Raw genomic sequence first — 23,729 nt, 5'->3', positions numbered from 1 at the left:
ATTTCTATTGTTGCTACATATGAATATTTGTGAATATGTTGGATGAAATTGTGAGAACTCAGAATGAAAATCACTGTAAGCCATCCCAGACTATAAAGCTGGGAGGGATCTTAGCATCTAATTTTATTTCATGGGTGAGAAAACAAATATTAATTTTTTAGACAGTTTCATTAGAGCATTTCATTAAGTATTTCATATAGTAAATTCTGCTACCTCTATGTCTCGCTCACTCACTTATCCAGTGTCCTATACTGAATGGTACTTGATGTTCTATGTAGTAAGAACTGCTGCTGTGAGTGTTCAATTTTTTCTTCACAACAGAGAGGATTTTCCAAATCTTCATAGTTCATTAGCATGTTATCACTCTGACCAAGAGTACATCTTACTTATTTCAGTGTATTCCACCTGTCTTGCTATCTCTACATGCTTATCTCACAAACCTTTTAGCCATAGTATTGAAATTATTCTATTAAGCATTATTATTATTGATAATCAAAGAAAAAAGCATAGCAGCATTGTTTGTAATAGCCAGAACCTGGAAACAACCTAGATGCCCTTCAACTGAAGAATGGATAAATAAAATGGGGTACATATACACAATGGAATACTACTCAGCAGAGAAAAACAATGACATCATGAAGTTTGCTGGCAAATGGATGGATCTAGAAAAAATCATTCTGAGTGAGGTAACCCAGACTCAGAAAGACAAACATGGTATGTACTCACTCATAGGAGGATACTAGATGTAAAACAAAGGTGACTAGACTGCTACTCACAACTCCAGGGAGGCTACCTAGAAAACAGAACCCCAAGAAAGACACAGGGATTGCCCAGTGACAGAGAAATGGATGAGATCTACATGAGCAAATGAAGGACAAGGGTGGGGGGAAAGAGAGCTTAGGGGAGCGGGAGATCCCAGATGGATCAAGAACAGAGAGGGAGAACAAGGAATAAGAGACTATAATAAATGAAGACCCCATGGGAATAGGAAGAAGCAAAGTGCTAGAGAGGTCCCCAGAAATCAACAAAGATACCTCCACAGTAGACTACTGGCGATGGTTGAGAGACAGCCCGAACTGACCTAATCTGGTTATAGGATGGCCAATCACCCTATCTGTCGTTCTAGAAATCTCATCCAACGACTGATGGAACCGGAGGCAGAGGTCCATGGCCAGGGCCCAGGTGGAGTTCCAGGAGTCCAATTGGCGAGAAAGAGGAGGATTTGTATGAGCGAAAATTGTTGAGACCAAGGTTGGATAAAGCACAGGGACAAATAGCCAAACGAATGGAAACACATGAACTATGAACCAATAGCTGAGGAGCCCCCAACTGGATCAGGCCCTCTGGATAAGTGAGATAGTTGATTAGCTTGATCTGTTTGGGAGGCATCCAGGCAGTGGGACCGGGTCCTGTACTCAGTGCATGAGTTGGCTGTTTGAAACCTGGAGCTTATACAGGGACACTTGGCTCAGCCTGGGAGGAGGGGACTGGACCTTCCTGGACTGAATCTACCAGGTTGAACTCAATCCTCAGGTTAGTCTTTGCCCTGGAGGAGATGGAAATGGGGAGTGGGCTGGGGGGAAAGGCAGGGGGAGGCGGGAGGGGGAGAACAAGGGAATCCGTGGCTAATATGTAAAATTAAATCAAATTACATAAAAAAAACCTAATGCATAGTGCTTTACATAAATTCTCTTATATTTTCTATCTAAAATGTAGCATTTAGGAATATGGTATCATCCATAGTTGTCACAATATCTGTCACACACAACATATATATACACACAAAAATACATGAATGTATGTATAAACATAAAGCAATTATTCTCTGTGAATAATTGAACATAAACATGCATATTTCACCATATAGAATGCTATGAAAATATTCACGTATTTCAGCTCATTCAATTCAATGTTTATTAATTATAAAGGTATATTGTATAAAATAATACACTTATTGATTAAAAATATTTTTATCTGAACTTTAACTGAATTTTATCTGAATTTAACTCCCAGTTTGAATGTATGTGTTATTAATAGGTAATGTGTGGAAAATACAGCTCTAGAATAATAAAACTACAACAGAAAAATTAACTTCTGGCTAACAAAACATCCTGGAGTTTATCTTTTGTGGGTTAACAAGTATGGCTGGCAGAAATTCCTAAAATGCCTCCTAGGATTTCTGTCTGATTATCCCACCCAAAGCTCATCTAGATTCTGCTCTGAAGGAACTTCCAGATCGGATTCAGGTTTCTGATCTTTAATATTGGGAGATTGTGCAGCATTCTCTGGATAGATCCCTTAGGATCCTGTGGGTGCCTAAAGGGTGAAACCAAGGTCGGCAGCACAGTCCCTCAAGTGGAGCTCAAAGACAGTCCAAGAGCAAAAACTCTCAGTCCCTTAGTCTGTTGATGACTTGCTGATGGAGCATGGGGCTGTGAGTGTGGACTGAAGTCATCTTCAAGATGAGTAGGACTCCTCCCACCCCCAACCAGCCAGAGGAGAGCTGGTCTTAAATGAACTGAATCCAGTCAGCAATTGGCTGACACAAGCTCATTCCGAGAGCCTGCCCAAAGTAGCACAGCCGCAGACACCTGGCTTCGAGCTGTGAAAAGCCCTTGGGATGGACTGCTGATGTCGCTAAGTTTGTGTTGATTTGTTCTGCCTGCAATAGAATGAAAATACCGATGCATGGACACAACCATTTTATTACCAAGTAAGTAAAAAGAACCAATAATCTGAAATGGAAAGAAAAAAAGGAACAAAAAGAGGTTATTTTTCCTCTGAGAGTCCATACATAATAGGTACTAGAGAGGTGACTTTTCTGTCCCACAAGTAGAACAAGCCATGTTCTTAGTGATGCACAGTTAGCATCACTAGTCATAGGCTCATCTCCACTGTGCCAGAATGTCACCAATCTGGCATGGTCTAAACACTGAGGCCGACTTTGTGTTGTTGAGATTTCTCTCTCTCACACATGCACACACATAATATTTTCTACAAGATTACTATTCAAGCTAAGAGGCCATTAACAAACTCTTCATGCCAATGTTGACAGTCAGTCAAATAGAAAACCTAGACAGGCTGATGAATGTGATTGTCTGGTATGTGAAGGACAGGAGGTAGTTTAGCATGTTCTAGCCCTGTGTTCCTGTTTCATTGTTTGCAAAATGGTGAAAAAACATTGCCTGCCTCAGAGATGTGGGAAGAGCCAAGGTCATATATATATAGTGCCCAGATGAGACCTGGCACATGGTCATCAGGGTATTCAGGTAGCTATGGACTTTTGAACTTATTAAAGGTATGTGGGAATTTAAAAAAATAAAGATTGAGTTCTTCTTTTGTAGGAAAAAGGCTGTTGGAATGGATTCCAAATCCTACAACATGGGAGAAGACAGGCAACTTTCTAAAGAGAATCTAGAACATTTGAAGAATGGTTATAGCCAGATAAAGTAGCTGTCATCAGGGAAGACTTTCAGCAGGAATCGCAGTGTCCCTGGGACTTCTGCCTGGGCAGCATGCTGAGTAGATGGTTGAACTGGGTGAGAAAGTATGTTAGCCCATCTGATGAAACACCTGAGGTAGGCTCCTTAATAAAGCAGTTTATTTAGTCCATAGATCCTGAGATTCAATGGTATGAGCAAGGCTCAGCTCAACTCTGATAAAAATCTTCCTGGCTGGATCTAGAGGGAGAAATCACATCACCAAATAGGAATAAAAGAGTGACTTGGGTGGGGCCACTTCTCCAAATTATATTCAAGAGAATTAACTCAGGTTTCCAGAACCACGCAATCTTTTTTTATCCAGTAAGATCAAAATCTCTCCCAGCTCTTCTTCCTGAAGGTCTCAGTATCTCTCATATCACATCATTAGGGGACCAAACCCCAACACAGGAACCTGTAGGGAGCAAACCATTTCCGAACTGGATCAAAGACCCTGGTCAGTGTAGGGTGAAGACAGACCCCTGCTTCTTAAAATCTGGCAATGAGCTCACACATTTGATTTCACTTTGCTTTTTCGGTACCCTGTATTGAGTCACTAATTTTAATTTTAACTCATTAACATTATGATTCCCCAATAACAATATTAGAACTCCATGGGACTTGTTAAGCCCTTTAGTGGTTTTCACAGCAGACTAAGCTTACTAGTCTAGGGAATTGCTTATACTTGTGAAAAAGATAGATCTACTTGTGCCTTTACAAAACTGACTGAATTCTAAATTAAAAATTTAAATGCTTATATTTTAAGAAGGAACCATAAATTTTGTTTTTGCATTCTCTGCTCTAGAAGCTGTCATAGCATGTGGAGGGAAGTCCTTGTGTCTCACTAAAGATTTCCGCCTGTCCCTCCCTGCTCCGAGTAATGGGTCTCAGTGCACACTTCTTCCTGCTGTTCTAGTTCCAGGATCCTCTGCCTTGGGTGTCATTATGAAAGCTGTAACTTGTCAGGGGTTCTCCATAAGTACTTTACCCCTCACCACATGTTGGATCCTTTACTGACTGACGGGTTTTTCTGCAACCCATTACCTCTTTGCACACCTAAATTTACACTTAAATGTGCTTGGCTGAGAATGTCTTGACACATACTGTTTAAAATTACAGTTTAGTTCCCTGTCTTCATCTTTATAGGCTATTAATTAGTAATCAGATAAATAAAATTACAATGATGAACTTTACAAAAAGCTGATAGATACCAATATTTTACACACACACCAAACATATAGTAGAACATAAGTGCCTGTGTGGTGGACCTTTCTTGGAACTGTTTGAATAACCCTACTTCTTAGCAGTTCTTTTTAATGTCAAGTGGAAATAATGCTGACAAATTATTTCGTTAATGACCAAAATTCAAAGCTTCAAAGTAGTTTTTAGATCAAATGTTAATATCAAAGAACCAACATATTGTGTTAACCATAAACTGCAATAGAACTCTCTATGTAGATGAAGTTGGCCCTGAACTCAAAGAGCTCCACATTTCGCTGCCTCCTGAGTGCTGCCATTAAAGGAGTGTGCCACCATGCCCAGCTTTATTGATGTATTTTCATAAGACATGCCCATGAATAATTTGTTTGGTGATTTTAGAATGTTCCTCTGAAGTCTGTGTATTAATAACTTCTGTTGTGCTAAAAACAACATGACTGAAAGCAAATTATGGAAGAAAAGTATTTTAGTTTACACTTCTAAGGGATAGGGTTCATCACTGCAGGAGAGCATGGCAACTCAGTGAAGACATGAGGCAGGGATGGGAAGCTGGGTGATTATAGTTCATCTACTATAGAGCAGAGCAGAGATAGATGGGAAGTGGGGCCGGGATGTAAAACCCCAAAGCCTTCCCCTAGTGATGTACTTCCTCCACCAAGTCTCCACCTTCTGAAGGTTCCACATCTTTCTCAAACAGCCCCACCAACTGGGAACCAGTTTTTCAAATGTGTGAGTCTGTGGCGGCATTTCCCACTCAAACCACCACAGTCTGTGAAACCGATGAAATGGCTTACTACCAAAAGAGCCTAGATTTGTAATTCTAAATCTATTTCTGGTCAGAATTAAACCTTTGACTCTCTCTCATATTGGGGTTGCTGTGACACAGTCCACACGTCTTAAGTGATGTGGGCTTCACCCCCTGCTCTGTCAGGATGAAAGCTGGTGATTAAAGCTCAGAAAGTACAAAAGCCTTCCTCCTCCTCCTCCTCCTCCTCCTCCTCCTCCTCCTCCTCCTCCTCCCTCATTCATTCCCTCCCACCCATTCTCCCTCCCCCTCCTTTCTCATCTCTGCCTCTCTTTCCTTCTCTCCTTCTCCCACCCCTCTCTTCCATCCTTCTGTCCTTTTATCTCACCCTTTTCATCCTTTAACTGTACTTCATGATAAAAAGGAAATGGTTGAGTCATTTGCTCACATTTTAAAATATTATCAGCACCATAGTTGGTTTTCTTTACACAGCTCTGCTTTGCTCCTGCACTAGTGAAATCAAAAGTGAATCCTTTTTATTGGGAAAATGCAAACAGGCTCCTAACTAGCAGCCCTAGCATTCTAGAAGATATTGTTTATCTCTACTACTTAGGAACAAAATGATCTTCACTGTTCCAAATGGTCCGGTTATCAGAGCATGACTTCAGCCTGGTCACTCACTATCAGTTATTTGTAATCAGCCTGAGCAGATGGGGCCCTCTGTTCTACCCGAGAAAAAGGCTAGTCAGCCTCAAAGCCCCGCTCAACTGCAGCTGTCAAAGATGCAGAGCCCCTTCGGCATGTGCTCCTCCAGTGAGAGCCTCAGACTCTTAGCCACAGATCACACAGTGGCTGCACTGTGCTCAGGAGTAACAGAGAAGAATTCCGCAGGGAGACTATTGGAGCTGTTTCGCTGGATCCAGCGGTGAAGCAATTGAAGCATTTGCCAAGCTGGACGCTGTTCAGCTAGGACTTCCACGAAGCCAACAATCTAAATGCTTTCACGTTCATTTGACTTTGCCAAGGAGAAAAAAGGGCTGCAGGTGGGTGAATGCACACTGCAGGAGTCTCCATTCCCTGAGAAAGTCTCATTTACTTCCCTGTGGGGAATTCAGCCCATGGCCTGGAGAAGTTCACAGTTTCCTGTGGGGAAAATGACAAAGAGATGGTTAAGAAGGTATTAGCATGGGAAAGTGCCCCCCCCCCCCCCCCAGCCCCGCAAAGCAGCTGGGAGCCAAAGAGATTTTTCTGTCTCTTCCAGGGCTGGCCTTAAATGCATATGACTTAGTTGCTAATAGAAGAAGCAAAACCCTCGCCCCATCCCCTCACCAAGCTGACACTTCTGCAACAGATCTGTGTGAATGAATGTATGCTAATGTTGCTTGATTTATGCTTGCCCCAGGACACTTAACATACAGAATTTTAAAACTTTGCTGTCTTCTGGCAGAAGAAGAAGAGGAAGAAAGAAACATTGTTCCAGAGGCACTTTTAGGAGAAGGTCTGCCAAATTACTTCCTAAGGCATAATATCCTGGTCGGCAGCTGGGCTGATGTCATGCTCAATTCTGAGCAAATTCCCTTGTGCTTATCACCCCAGTTAGGGACTGAATTAGGCTCCTGGTTCTTTTTTTTTTTTTTTCAGAGCAGAGCTGAGTGGTTGGAAGTTAAGGTCGAGTTTGATAGACACAGTCAGGTGAGCAGGTAAGTTGCTATCACCCTATGAATCTACTTTAAACACTCAACAGTATATAGCATGATCCTAAATACTCCTGCCAATTAAAGAATGGGTCAAAGTCTGGCCTTCCCCAGCTAGCCGTAACCAACAGTGTGCTTTACTCAGAAGCCCAAAGCATTGGGTGCAAACCATTCCCATTTGCAACAAGCTCATTTTAAAAACAAGATTTTTCTTTTGTTCTTTTATATGTTTTTGATCAGAGTAAGCTCGTTATCCTTTATTTCCAGCTAGGAGATAATAGGAACTGTCGAAAATAATGAAATACTATATTTCGTGGGCTCAGGTACACAGAGGCAGAAAGCTTTGAACAAACCAGTTCTAATTTTCAGCTTGATGGGAACAACATAAAGAGAATTGCAGCACATGAAATTTATAGTTCAGAGGAGAAATTGAATTGTGATCCAGTAAACCAAACATCTTAAAAATTATTTCATAGCTGGGTGGTAGTGGTGGTGCACACCATTAATCCTAGCACTCAGGAAGCAGAAGAAGGCAGATCTCTGAGTTCAAGACCAGCCTGGTCTACACAGTGAGATCCAGGACAGCCCTGGCTACACAGAGAAACCCTGTCTTGAAAAACAAACAAACAAACAAGTAAACGAACAATATTGTCTTTCAGATGTTAAAGCCATCAAATCTCTACATTTGACAAAATGTGTTTGTAAAATTAAAATGAGCCAGTCATAGGCTGTCAGGAAAAATGGGCCTGTAGGCTTTTACCTTTTACATGTTAGACACTATTTGAAACAAGCTAGTGGAACTCTGGAAAATGAAATGACCAAGACAGAACCCACCATCTTTCCAAATGCCAAAGCCTTTAGAGACTGTAAGGCACTGGATGCAGGTTTCAAAGAGAGTTCCCTGTGAGACAGGTTGATATCAGGCAAGCACACTTACTTATGATCTATGGCTGCTGGACAAGTATTTATCAACACTAGAATTATATGGAGTATTTTATTCAGGAAAACTGACATTCATAGTTTTTGTTATTGTTTTTTAATATTTGACTGTATTTGATTGTTTCTCCATACATTTTGGGTGGAGCTTTTTTTTTTCTTTTTTTTCTTTGAACATCCTCTAAAAATACACTATTTCCTAAGGAAAAAATGTTAATTAAGGACTTTGGATATATAAGGACACACACACACACACACACACACACACACACACACACACACACACATATCCTTCACCAATATATATTTGTGTTGGTCAAGGAACTTAGTCATATAATGCATTGTTGAGTTTTGAATTGGCTGACCAATGTCAAGTTTCTGAGGTTTGGTAGTGGGGAAATAATGAACCCTAGATTGGTTTGAAAGAATTTTTGGACAGTTGGTGTAGATGTTCGGGTAGGTGGTATGGAAAGGACAGGCTTTCCAACTAAGACCATGACTCCTGAATTTCCAATAGCCCCTGAGACTGGGAAGGACTTGGCTCACTGGAGTGGAGAACATGCATTTGCAAACTATGGGAATTAAATAAGACTGGACAGGGGGATGGCTGGGACTCAGGGAGGCAAGGAGGGCTGTTCTATCATGGCATCGCAGGTCGCTTGGCATCGCTGCAGGGCGATTAGCAGAAAGGTCAGGCCAACCAAGGGCAGCAGGAGGACTGACTCATCAAACTGTGGAATACACCAGACTGGGCTCAGGGGGCTGTGGTGGAGATGAGAGGAAACTTCAGAAGAAGAACATCTAGGATTTGGCAGGTGATTGACTACAGAGAATTAAATAGCAGTGATAATTACTACTTAGCAGCATTTGCTATGTGGGAGGTATTATATAAAAGAATTACTCTTTATATAAGCATCTGGCAAAAGTGTAGTGTGTGTTCCTCATCCAAAGTGCTTTTCTTAAAAATTGTAGGAGCCACTTCTGTGACTGCACAGTATGAGCTTCACAATCTGCTAGATTTGGGTGGTGCTTTTAGTAGAAAACTGACTTTGAGTTATTATTAAACATATTCATATACTCTGTATGAATATCAAATATGATAAACCATTAACAACTCACACTAGACACTAAGAAATAGTATTTAGTCAGTTGTAAAATTAAAAACATAGGGGAGTGAGCATTGCTGAGAGCCAAGGAAAGCCCTGCATAGTAGAAACATTCACCACATGCTGGTCATTTCATCAGATAGATGAGATGGATTTGAGAAATCCACCCTTCTCAGTCCAGTCAACCTCCGTAAAGTAGTGGATAGAAATCATAATACTTTCTTCTTAGCAAGGATTTCAGCTGAGTCCTTTCTTTAAAACAGGCATGCTGTTCTGTGGCAGCTTACTGGTACAGTCTCAGCCTAGCTTATGAACTCTGTAGCTTGTGGAAAACTCAGGCATAATTTCCAAGGTCTCTTCCTTAGTTTTCAAAATAGGAAGCAGTTGTCAGTTTCCCTGTGCCCATTTTAAATTTGTTGTTGAAGTCCAATGACCAAAGTGATGTTAGGAGGTAGGGCCTTTGGAGGTAGTTAGATTTAAATGAGACTGTGAGGCCTCATGACAGTATTTTTTCCCTAGAAGACATACCAGAATTGTAGCTGAAGTTCTCCTGTGTCCTGGCCTGCCAGCAGTCGGTACAAATCTCTCTCACTCACGTCTCGCAAGTAAACACACAGAGACTTATATTACTTATAAACTGTATGGCTGTGGCAGGCTTCTTGCTATCTGTTCTTATATCTTAAATTAACCCATTTTTATAAACCTATACCTTGCCATGTGGCTCGTGGCTTACCAGTATCTTACATCATGCTTCTCCTTGTGGCGGCTGGCAGTGTCTCCCGACTCAACCTCCTTCTCCCTAGCATTCCCCTCTCTCTTGTCCTGCCTACACTATATTTCCTGCTTGGCTACTGGACAATCAGCATTTTATTTATCAATCAATCATAGCAACACATATTCATTGCATACAGGACATCCCACAGCACAGAATGCTTTTTGTATTCTTCTTCTTTTTTCCTTCTCTCTTCCTTTTTGTCCATCCTCTCCCTCTATCCTGTTAGAACACAAAAATGGTACTGTCCCCAGCCTACAACAGGGCTGGCACTGTATTCTCAGATGCCCAGCCTCTAGAACTGTGAGAAAGTAAATGTGCATTGTTGATGTCCCTTGGCCATGTTTTATTATAGCAGGAAGAGTTGCGTGACGTGGAACTTAAGTTACATTAAACCCTTAACATGCATCTGGTCCTATGCTGGAATTCTCTGTAATTTGTCTCATTAATTTTCAAAATAATGGTGAAAACCACCTTTTTATCCCAAACTTCACTGATTAAAAACAAACAAACAAACAAACAACAACAACTTGTTCAAATGCAGATAACCAATAAATGACAGTGGTAGGATTTGAACTTGGCCCTAACTTCCTTTTCTCACTCTTTCAAAAAAGATCTCACTAAGTAGCCCAGTCTTTTCATGAACTTGTGACCTTCCTGATTCTACTTTATAAGTGCTGGACTCACAGGCACCACTCCCTTAGCAGTTAATATATTTCGTCTTAAACATAAAATTGGTGATGACTTCAAGATAAATAGAAGAATATTGAGATCATTGCCAGTGAGCGATAAGCTAAGGAGAAATTGCTGGGGGTAAAGCAAGAAGGACGAGTGATGGCAAATTTAATTAGACTGTGATGAGTTTGTACATCAACATTTACCACAACGTTCACTTCCACATGCCAGTTTTTGAGTGACAGACATCAAGTCAATGGAAATATTCATTGGTGGTAGCGATCAAGTGTTGTTACAGAACCTTGTGTTATGATGCTGGGGAAACACACATCAGAGGGCATCCTTTCTTGTCACACAGACTTTGCGATGAAACCACAGAGAAGTGCTGTCTCCTGATTCCCCGTTCCCTTTTGTGCAGTAGTTCTCTCTACCTTTGCTTCTTTGATCCACATTCAGGTAGTTATGACTTCACTCTGTTACATGGACTTGAAAGGTTTGATTTAAATGTAAGAATGATGTAGAACTGATTAGATGAGTTACTCCTGTCTGAAAAGAATCTGTCTTTGGAGACAGAAGAGAGATTTGGTTCCATGCTTGATATAAAGAAATAAGCTGGCTGGTGGAGTTCTCAGATTAAATCAACTCAACATGACTTTAAAAAGCTCCTCCGGGAACATAATTTATTAGAAAGGCTCAGACTAGAATACCTTGTTATGCCAAATGGCTTCAGGGCACACCAGCACCTGGGAAGGAAGGGATGGCTGCCAAGGCTCAGCATGGCAGCTGCACAGGGCCACCTCCACCTGGACTTGGAAACCCCTACCCTCTGTCTGTAGATAGGATTTGTGACAATTTCTTCTGTAATAAGATACTTCTGTAGAAAGAAGCAGCTTATTTTTTAAAGACTCAAGGTTAACAAATAGAGAACACTGAACAATGAAACTCGTAATCAAAGAAAACCCCACTGAGAGCAGTGAAATGTGGCATCTTATTAGCTCATAGTGCTTATGCAGAATTATTATGGCTTATGAATTTAAAACCAAGCCTTGCTTCAAACTTTGTGTTTGCTCCTTAGGAGCCTTGTGACTGTGAGCAGTTCACCTAAACTTTATAAAAGGGATCTCATCTGTACAAGGAGAAACAAAGTTACCTATTCTCACAATTCTCCAGGACTTTTATCAGTAAATTAAGAAACAACAATGTTACAGGACATAGACAGTGTTAGGTCTGTTGCTCCATGATCTAGAATGTGCCCTCAGCAAAGTCTAAGCATGGTGTGTATGCCTTCTTGTTTGTTTGACTACTGATGCTTTCCTAGCATCAAAGCATCACTAGTGTTGACCGAGGCCCATCATTCATACTGAAGTACTGATCAAACCTTTTGAGGTCCCCTGAAGCCCTTCTCCCTTCTTTCATTGCCCCATATTATTAAATGTGTGGTTTTAGAAAGAATGTTGTAGAAAACGTTGATGATTTGGGTGAGTCTGCCAGCTCATCTAACAATCTCTCTCTTTTTTTTTTATTTTTTTTTATTTTTTTTTTTTTTTTTTTTTTTTTTTTTTATTTTTTTTTTTTATTTCTTTATTTTTCTTTTAATTTTTTTTTTTTTTTTTTATTTCCCTTTTTATTTTTTTTTTATCATTTTTTTTTTTTTTTCTTTTTTTTTTTTACTTTTTTTTTTTTTTTTTTATTTTTTTCTTTTTTTTTTTTTTTTTCTTTTTTTTTTTTTTTTTTCTTTTTTTTTTTTTCATTTTCATTTTTCCAACAACCCATGCAGGTTTTATTAACACATTTTAGTTTACATTGCTAAATTACACACAAATTTTTTTTTATTTTACGTATATGGAAGTTTTCTTTTGAGTATGTATGTGTACCACATTCTTGCCTGGTGCTTATGGAAGTCAGAAGAGGACATGGGATCCTCTGAAACTGGAGTTACAGACAGTTGTAAGCCACCATATTGGTGGCTGGAAATCAAACCTGGGCTCTGAAAAAGCAGCAAATACTCCTAACCACTGAGCCATCTCTCTGGCCTCAAGTTTATTTATATTTTCTTTTAAAATTTGAAACAAATTTAGGCTTGTAGAAGAGCTGCAAAAATAATTCAAAGTTTCTGTATAACCCCAGCCAGTTTCCCCTTATGTTATAAATATGAATCATTTACCATGCCTAGAAATTATCTTCTATGCAATCCTATTAGCTAAAGAACAGAAATTATCCATATTTCTCCAGTTTTACCCTAATATGCCTTGTCTGAACTGAACTGGGATCCATCATTATCTTCATCTGGACAGCCTTTCTATCGCTTTCCTTCTGTGACCTTAATTTTTCTTAATTGTAATGACTGTTAGACACTTGAGTAGAATTGGTCAGTTGTTGTCCTGTTTTTTTGTGTTTGTCTGTCAACTTGATGCAAGCTATAGTTGCATGAGAAGAGAAAACCACAATTGAGAAAATGCCTCCAGAAGATTGGCCTGTTGGCAAAACTGTGGGACGTTTTCGTTATTAGTGATTAATATGGGAGGTTCAGCTCACTGTGGGTGGTGCTACCCCTGGGCAGGTAGCCCAGAGGTGTATAAGAAAACAGGCCATTGAGAGAAATCATGTAATCAGTGTTCCTCTATGGTCTCTGCTTCAGTTTCTGCCTCTAGGTTCCTGCCTTGAAAGCCTTGCTGTGACTTTCTTCAATTATTGTGATGTCAAAGTAGATGAATTAATCCATTCTCTCTCCAAGTTTCTTTTGGTCATAATGTTTTGTTACAACAATAGAAACTCTAAGACAGAAATCAGTACCAGGAGTAGGGTATTGAGTGACAAACCTGACAATTTTTGAGTTTGTAGTAGCATTTAAACTTTGGGCTGGGAAAACTGTTGAGTGCTCAGAGAGCAGTGGGCTGTTTTGCGACAGACTAGAAGATAATAATGCTGAGAGCAATGCAGACAGTGGAGGCCTGGCTTGTGAAGTTTCAGAGCAAAGACTTCACAGGGCCATTTGAGTGATATTTTGAATTATTCTGTAGTTTTGATGAGCTGGTGCTGAAGGATCAGCTGTGATTAACAAGAAACCAGAAATTGAAGTGATAACCCACAAAAGCCTGGTCAATAATTTACTAAGGGGTACAATGGGAATAACACATTCATGAATACAGAACAATGTAGATGCCACTGCTGATCCAGCTGCTGTTCTGCCCAAGAGTGATGAGGAGCAACCACAAACCACATTCTCCCTGCTTGCTCCTGCTCTAACCACCCGAGAGAGAGAGAGAGAGCAAGACCACTCTCCTCAGTTTTTATCAGGTCACATATCCAGAGAAAACCATGCCCATAGTGCTAGTCACTCCAAATGTCATTGGCAAAACGGATTGAACTTCCACAACAGGAAATACTAAAGTACACCTTTGCTTTACTGGGACAAGTGATACTTATGAAGTAGATTAGTGCTGCCAGGAGCAGATGTGCCTCACTGTCATGAAAAGCCTTAGGTTATTAAATATCTTAAATGCCATATTCTGTAGGTCTCTGAAGCATTTGATGATCACCTATCTACCTAAAAAATATGTTTAACATTGAAAACATACCTAATATCACTGCAAGTTTGATTATTATAGATGACTAACTACTAATCTGCATTTCGTGATTATACATTATATTTTTAATGAGCTGCACAAGCACAATACCCCAAACAAGAGTAAAAACATACGTATAGTATAACAAAAATAACTTTAAATTTGTATTAATATGACAAAATCCATACCAATGTAAAATATTTGAGGTTGTCTTTTTATCCTATATTCCTATATTCCCCCTAAATGATGAAAAACATCCATAACACACTAAATGAACAAACCCCACCCACCCCACATCTTGGGAATGTGGGAGCTGTGTTCTTTAGACTGCCTCCTCTTGTCTGTGGGTGAAAGCATTTTTAGGGAACCCAAACAAAATTGAGATAATGGTCAAATACTGGGAAAACTAGTTGTAACATTTGTTGTCCCTTCTCAAAACTGTTCCCATGTCAAGGGTTCAGCATATACATCACTTGTCTTATAATTTTTTTTGGTTTATTTCTTTATGTCTGTAGTCAAGATTTTCAAGAAGTCTCCCCTGATCAAACCTGATCTTTACCAACCTTGAAGGAATCCATAGCCTTTTGTTTACTGTGGAAACAAAAGTGTAACCTCTTTTCCAACACAATACATTTTATGACTTCCATTTTAAAGTTAAGATATCCTTAAAGTATCTAGGTTGGTTTAAATTAGCAGTTCCTTTATTATCCCATGTCTCTCACCAGCTGTCATTTGCCCATCAACATCCAGAAAACTAGAAGTCAACATAACACCATACAGGATTCGGGGTCTCTGTTCATTTCCCATCTTTACGCGGCTTATTCTTTTTATATTACTTAACTCTCTCTTTAAAGACTTTACTTTATTATTTATAAAATATTTACATTTCCATGGCTGTTTATACTGATTTTTCTTTTCTTTCTTAAGCCTATGCATATTTATAAACACACTGTAACCCATTTAGAGTTTTTTTTCCCATCTGGACTTGTCTTTATTGCATGTCTCTAGCCTTTTCTAATCATGTGAGTCAAACCTTAAACTGTTAAGCAGCTTTGCACTGAAGGCTGGCTCCACTCTGCTCAGGTATGTGAGAGTCGAGCTTTATGCCCCATGAGCCTGGTCAAGAGCTGCATTCAACTGAGAGCTACATCTAACTGGGGGCTGCATTCAACCACCCCAGCCCTAGGAAGCTGGTGCCTGCACTGGCACTGTGGCATGAGTTTTTACTTAGCTTTTTGTTTCTATTTAACATGCCAGCTACTCAAGTGCTCACTGTATGGTAGAGCCTCTTAAAGGAGCTGTGTGTGTGTGTGTTCAGCTTTCTCAGGCCCTGTGTGGAATTTGGGCCCATCATTGGAACACCAAATGTAGTAGGCTTTCTTTTGGGCCACCAACCAACTCCCAAATCATGACACAGAGACTTATTTTAATTATGAATGCTCAGTCTTATCTTATGCTTGTCTCACTAGCTCTTATAACTTACATTAACCTGTTCCTCTTCATCTCCATTTTGCCTTGGGCCTTTTTATCTTTCTTTCATTCTGTATGTCTTCCTTTTCCTGCTTCTTCCATGTCTGGATGGCTAGTGGCTACCTAGCCATCGTTCCCTCATTCTCTCTTCTTTTCTCTCAAGCCTCAATTCCTCCTCCTATTTGTTCTCTCTGCCTGCCAGCCCCACCTACCCCTCTCCTGCCTAGTTATTGGCCATTCAGCTTTTTATTAGACCAATCAGGTACCTTAGACAGGCAAGGTAAAACAAATGTATCACATCTTTATATAGCTAAACAAATGCAGAATAAACAAACATAACAGATCTTTGCATAGCTAAACAGATGTAGCATAAACAAATATAGCAAATCTTTGCACAGTTAAAGTAATATTCTATAACAAAATGGAGCCCTTTGGAGGAGCCCAGAAGATTGTGAGTCATTCCCAGATGTCTGACACTGAACTTCTTACGTTGTTGGACTTTGGTTTTGCTTTGATCTGGTTTTAACTGCTCCCTGGCTCTTTCATTTTGAAGAGAGTATATAAATTATTTCTCTATTTTTAAAGGAACCCATAGTTAAGAAACTTTGGGATTTTATAGAGATTTTGGAATTTTAAAAAAACTTTGAAAACTTTAGAAAAATTTTGAACTTTGAAAGAAATTTTGGATGTATATGGGTATGGGGCCATCCACGAGAACAAGGGAACCATACCAGTGACTACACACTCAAAAAAGAATGACCTTTCTCCACACAGCTATTTTCTTCCAATAGCTCCTTAGTAAAGGTGGAAGCCTGAGTTGTGGTGATATAGTGTGTACTCCAATATATTGTGTACCTAATAAACTTATCTGGAGATCAGAGGACAGAGCCAGCCACTAGATTAGACATAGAGGCAAGACAGTGGTGGCACTCGGGAGGCTGAGGAGTTGCTAAGGTGAGGTTGACTGTGGCTTGCTCTGTTTCTCTGATCTTTCAGCTCTCACCCTACTATCTGGCTCAGGGTTTTCTATTAATAAGACCATTTAGTAATTCGTGTTACACTGAGATCATCTATCCTGTCTGTCTTAGCTAGGGTTACTATAGCTGCAACAAAACACCATGACCAAAGAGCAAGATGAGGAGGAAAGGGTTTATTTGACTTATACTTCCACATTGGTGTTCATCACTGAAGGAAGTCAGGATAGGAACTCAAGTAGGGAAGGATCCTGGAGGCAGGAGATGATGCAAAGGCTGTGGAGGGGTGCTGTTCACTAGCTTGCTTCCCCTGGCCTGCTCAGCCTGCTTTCTTAGAGAACCCAGGACCACCAGCCCAGGGATGGCACCACCCACCATGGTCTGGGACTTCCCCCATTGATCACTAGTTGAGAATTTGCCCTACAGGTGGATCTCATGGAGTCATTCTCCTTTCTTTCTCATGGCCCTAGTTTGTGTCAAGTTAACAAACAAAACCAGCCAGTACATTGTCTCTGCAAGTACTTTGGCTATGTTGATTGTGTATATCCTGGGCTGCTCTCAACCTTGGTCAGAGAAGCTTTTTGCTTTTTTTTTTTTTTTTTTCAGTGAAGAATAGTCAGTAAAGATATGCATAACTGGTCAACATACTGAGAATAAGAGACCGGGTGCTCATCCCTCAATAGGGCATGTATATTAATTGTACTGCCTCTAAGGCTCAGGGAATACAGAGGAAGGATTGGTGAAAAGAATGTAAGAGTCTGTGGGATGAGGAGGAGCACTGTGAAGTACTGTCTTCTAGACATGACGTGGCTGTTTGCAGTCACGATCTCAGAGCAGCTGAGGCTGTCTGCAGAGACTTGCACAATAGTGCCATTTTAATGATGGTTTTCTTCTGTATTCATTCAGTCCTCATGAGCTGCTTTCTTTATCCCTTTGCATTTATCTTCACATACCTTATCTTTTATCATTTGGCTGTTTTTAATAGAGTTTCTAAGCTTTCCAAGTTATATACTTTTAGTAAATCACACCAAAACAAATTCAAAGAGGTTTGTGAGATCAATTAACATGGTTACTGGACCCTCATAAATAATCAGCCAAAACAGAGAACAGCCTTGCCTTGTGATTACGAATAATCCTTCTTTGCTGGTACTTTTTATCATAAAAAGAACAACTGTGGGGAAAATAATCTGTGCTTCCAAGGGAAGCACTATCTAGACAATAAACCTTCTGGGATTTCTGATTTCATTCTTCTCTTTGCTGTCTGCTGATTTACAGTGTTGCAAGTATAGATGATAACTGAGAGAAATCCCAAATTATTTCTGTCTAATGACAGATTCTTTCCTGCTTGGTAGCATTCAACTGACTTCCTTCTGCCCCTGTTGGAAAATAAGTTTTCCTTATTTTCAGGGGCTTTCAAAAAACTGGTCTGCAAATATGTTTGTGCTCCGCATTCTCTTTCAACAATCTGTAATATTTCCTTGGCTCCCTCATGGATTAATTAATGGGATCAAATCTCATGTCAATGCCCATTGCTCTATCTGCAGGAGAGTTCAGATTTACCAGGTCAGTGTAGCTATCTCTTTAGGAGACTGCCTTTGTAGCTGACTAAGGCTTTTGCTACATTCTGAGTATTGATCATTTCCTAATTATCATCTATATTATGCTTTCCTCTTTGTTCTTTGTGTTACTTCCATTTTTTTAAAAAAAACCTGTAAGCATATTTTTCTCCTGTAATTTTGTTATCGGCATGACTTACTTGCACGGCAATCTGAGAACACTTCAAACTGTACTATCTTTGGGGGAAAAAATTGAGGCTTCTTTGTAATTCTTTAAAAAACATAATTGGTTTTAGTTAGCAGTCATATTAACCCAATTCACTGCGGCATTTTCACACACGTATCGTTATACTTTGCTGTCATCTCCCAGAGCTGCCATGCCCATTCCTTCCATCACCCTTCTGCAAGTCACCTCCCTCTTCCCAAACAGTTCTTCCTTCTGCTTCTGTGTCACATATGACATTACTTTCTCTGTTCCCCCTTTCCCTAACATCAGACTTCTTTCTCTCCTCTAGTAATCGCCTACCTACCTTCATGTTTTACAAACATGCATATTCATTTACGAGCACATACAAATTTAAATCTAGATTCTGTTTATGAAAGAATGCTAAATTTGGGAACCTGTCTTATTTTACTTAACATAATGACCTTCAGTTCCAACTACCCCAAATATCACACTTTCATTTTTCTTAGCAGCTGAATAAAATTCTATTAAGTGAGGTATGGTGTATTATGCCTATAATCCTAGCACCCCGGAGGCCAAGGTGGGAGAATCAAGTCAAGGCCAGCCCAGGCTGCATAGTCAATCCCATACTGTTAATGTCTCTGTCTCAAAAGCAAAACAATTCTGTCCCGTGTTTGTACAGGTTTTCTTTATCCATCTGCTGATGAACTCGAATGCTTCTGGGTCATGCTGTTATGGTTTCTGCAGGACTGAGTGTGGGCATCTAGGTATCATCTGTGCTGTGCTGGTTTAGAATCCACCAGCAGTGATGAAGAAGACCTGTACCATATAGTAATTCTAGTTTTAGGTTTTTGAGGAACCTGCACACTGATTTCCATACTGGCTGCACTAATTCCTTCCTTTCGGCAATGAATAAGTGTTTCTCCTTTTCCAAACCATTTGCATCCTTTGCTGTCATTTGTTGTCTGGGTGATAGCCATTTGGAGTAGAGTAAGATGTAATTTCAAAGCAGTTTTGAGCTTCATTTCTCATATGGCTGCAAATGTTGAACATCTTTGCAAATATTCAGTCCATTGGCCAACTTATTGATTGATTGATTTTATTGCTGTTTAATTTTGAAGTTCTTTATGGAGTCTAAATATTAGTTGACTGTTGGAAGTATAGTTGGCAAAGATGCCCATTCTGAAGACTGTTTTTCATTCTGATAATGGACTCAATTCCTACTCAGAAACTTTTTAATTTAATGTAATGATTTGCAGTTCTTTGCATTGTTTGCTGTATTATTGGAAGCCTTTTCAGAAAGTTCTTGCCTTATCTATATGTTGAACCATTTGTTTAATTTTTTTTTTTGTGTGTGTGTGTATGTGTATGTGGTGCATGCCTGTGTAGTTGCCCATTTTTTGTTTGTTTACATTAGTATTCTTTAACTTGAGGACAGTGTGTCTAGATGGGTTTGGCATTCTAGGAATTGAAGACTGATGGTGTCTTTCAATAACTTTGGAAAATCTTATCAAGTTCTCTTCAAATATTTTCTCTTTGTTGTTTCTAGTACTTGCTTCTGGTACTATAACTAGAATATAAAGAACCTTTCTACTTCGTTCTCTATATCCCTTAATCTATGTGATACTCTTGATTTTTTTTTGTCTTTGGTTTGTACCAGGGTAGTATATATTCTGACTTTTCCTATTATATGTCTTTTCATCTTTTTCTGGTCTGTAGTTTAGTCAGTCTGTTGAATGCTTTTTAATTCTCAAAGTCTCATTCATTAGAGTGAACCCTGTTATGGGTAACCTGATATGTTGAAGAGAAAGAAAAAGACTGGTCAACTTCTTTATTATCTGAAGCCCTCAGGTGACAGAGCATCCCCCAGGAGTCTGTTCTGGACTATCCCCCTCTACCCTCAGGTGTAATCTGTTCTGCAGAGAGGGAAGTGACAATGTATTGTCTGGGGCTATTGATGGTATCTTCCTAGTGACCAGTGCAAGCTTTTCCTCTTCTTTGTTCAGGTTACTTTCTAAGTCATGAAAACTTGGTGTGCCTGAGATCTTACCTACAGCCTCCATCTGACCTTCTGTAGACCAATATGTTCTTTCAGCTTTCTCCTGAGAGTGACAATGGGATTCAAAGTCAATGTTTGGTTCCTTTCTGCAACTGCTGGAAGATCCTGGACAAGTGTGTTTACCATTCTGCCCTTGGACCAGAGGAGGATTTGACACACTCATAAACAGGCTACAGAACTTTTAGGAAAGCCATGGTTTGAGGTTACACCCTGGCCCCAACACCACACTGCTGTGGGATGGTCTGTATGTCAAATGTGTTGCTGATTGGTCAATAAATAAATCACTGATTGGCCATTGGCCAGGCAGGAAGGATAGGCGGGACAAGGAGGAGAATAGAGCTGGGAAGTGGAAGGCTGAGTCAGAGAGACACTGCCAGCCGCCATGATGACAAGCCGCATGTGAAGTTGCCGGTAAGCCACGAGCCATGTGGCAAGGTATAGATTAATGGAAATGGATTAATTTAAGCTGTAAGAACAGTTAGCAAGAAGCCTGCCACGTCCATACGGTTTGTAACCAATATAAGTCTCTGTGTTTACTTGGTTGGGTCTGAGCCGTTGTGGGACTGGCGGGTGGCAGAGATTTATCCTGATGGTGGGCCAGGCAAGAAAACTCAAGCTACAAATGGCGTCCAACGTGGTGGCAAGAGTTTCCACCTAAAAACTTGAAAAAGATTCTAAAATGGAGCTAAAAACAGCTTCCTAATTGTCTCTCTCAAATGAGCGTCAGCCTGCGGTTTGAGCTACTGGCAGGTTCCTAGCGTGTGTGCATGCTCGACCTACAGTATGGTGGGAATGAGGCCTCTGCAAGTGGCACATTAAGCTGTGTGGTGGATTTAGCCTTTGCTAGTACAAAAAAAAAAAAAAGAGGTTTCTGGGCTACATGCTGCTTTGTTAGAAGCATAGACCCAAGATAGCTCCCAGAGCTGGTGGTAAACTATTGCTGCCATGTTGGGAAGCTGAAGTGGGCGGAGCCAGCAGCCACAGCTGCTGCAGTTTAAAGCGATAGATTCACAATAAGACAGATTCAGATGTAATAGTTTAAAATGTGTGTAAAATATACGTAGGCTTGAAAGAGACAAAAAAGGTGATATATACAGTTATATAAACAAATACATAGTTTTAAAAAATAAAGTCTTTAAAGAGACAGTAAAATTAATATAAAAAATAAGCCACGTGAAGATGAATATTACACAGAGAATCTGGATTGTGTTGTCTTTGGAATTTTTAACTACAGAAAAACATTTGATTGTAAAAGCTGTTGAGTTATGCCAAAATGTATATTTTAAAGGTACCTTGACTTCAAAATTTGGATATAAGGATATGTTGCTTTGGAAAGGAGATTCTGCTTTTGTTTCCACAGAAGGCCAGAGGCTATGGATTTGTTCCAGATTAAGACACATCAGGTTTGGCCAGCCAAGACCACCTGAAAGGTCTCCAATGACACCATGGCCCAGATGATCCAACATCCAGAACCGTTTCAAGGCAACTGGCTCAGATGATACAGCCTCACGGACTACTCCATGATCCTAAAATTTTCTTTGTTTCCCCAAAAGATACAGCGCCCCCCTCCAGCAGGAAGTAGTAAGAGAAGCTACGCCCAAATTCCCAAATATACCAAGCTGACTTTGGAGATGTGTAAAGGTTAAAACCTTCCTTTTTAAGAAAAGAAAAGGGGAGGTGCTGTGGGATGGTCTGTATGTCAAATGTGTTGCTGACTGGTCAATAAATAAATCACTGATTGGCCATTGGCCAGGCAGGAAGGATAGGCGGGACAAGGAGGAGAATAGAGCTGGGAAGTGGAAGGCTGAGTCAGAGAGACACTGCCAGCCGCCATGATGACAAGCCGCATGTGAAGTTGCCGGTAAGTCACGAGCCATGTGGCAAGGTATAGATTAATGGAAATGGATTAATTTAAGCTGTAAGAACAGTTAGCAAGAAGCCTGCCACGTCCATACGGTTTGTAACCAATATAAGTCTCTGTGTTTACTTGGTTGGGTTTGAGCGGCTTGGGACTGGCAGGTGAGAGAGATTTGTCCTGACTGTGGGCCAGGCAGGAAAACTCTAGCTACACCACACACACCGTCTTTTGTGAATGTTTTTTATAACTCTGGGTTTTTAGAATACATTATAGGAAATTATATTAAAAACTTTAAAGACCATTTGTATTTGATTTTTCCAGCACAAACGCCATCTAAAGACCTTTAAGTCAAGTTCACCATGTGTGCCTTTCCAGGCCATATAGATGGCGTGAGTTTAGACTGCCATGTCCAGTGAGAGCTCTTCTGGGTTCTAAATTCTCGAGACGATTATTCCACTCCCCTCTCCATAACAAAATCATGACAAGAAAATGCCTTGCCTAGCCGGCCCATTCTGAGCAGTATTATTGGTTACTGCTCACTGTCACATTGAAGACATAGTACACTGGGGTTCCAGTTTTATATGGAGGGGTCCCTTGGATTTGTTCTACCAATGAATCCTTATTCTTACATTGTAATAGGCCTCTGTATAACCTTCAGAGTTTTCCAGGACTAAGAAGGCATCTTTAGATCATTACAAGTTTTGATGTTTATCTGGCTTCCCACAAGCCTGATTCTGTCTTATTGTTGTTGCTGTTTGTTTGTTTGTTTTGCCCACCCACCACCCACCACCGGCCCCTGTCAGTTTTCAATGCACCTAAAAATGTGGTTTATATTTTACAAAGCACATCAGTGTTTTAATCAGGAGAGTCAACATGTTATAATAACAACTCTCAAACTTTGTAGTCTTAGGATTACTTTAACAGTTAAAATTCTCTGACTCAGGTTTCTTGTGCATGTGAATTCAATCTACTAGCATGCACTACTTAATGATGGTAATGAATTATGAGAAATGCCTCATCAAGAGGTTTTGTTGTATAAACATTATGAACTTACTAACAGAAACTTACATGTACATGGTGTAGCCTGCTGGACCCCTTAGCTATATGGCATCTATCTTCATATGTTCAGTCTGTCATTGACATAAATGCCATCATACAGAACCTGGCTGTGTTAATACTTTCCATTCTACAAAGAGAATTTAAGAATGTGTTTCTTTATTAAAAAAATAATGAACTCAGTATATTGTTATCACAAATAAAAATTTTATAGGCAGTAATTATATTTGAATGAGAAAAACAGTAGTGAGAAGATTGCACCATTTTGCATTTTAGCAAACATTTTAACGGCCGACTAGAGAGGCTAGCTATATGTTCCCTTATCTTATTTTGCACATTAATTTGTTATGTTACATATTATGTGGCCTCTGCCAAGCTCCA

This window comes from Peromyscus californicus, unplaced genomic scaffold, assembly GCF_007827085.1.
Source record: "Peromyscus californicus insignis strain IS unplaced genomic scaffold, ASM782708v3 Scaffold_5__1_contigs__length_169319896, whole genome shotgun sequence".
Taxonomy (NCBI): Eukaryota; Metazoa; Chordata; class Mammalia; order Rodentia; family Cricetidae; genus Peromyscus; species Peromyscus californicus.
This window is presented reverse-complemented; position numbering follows the sequence as displayed.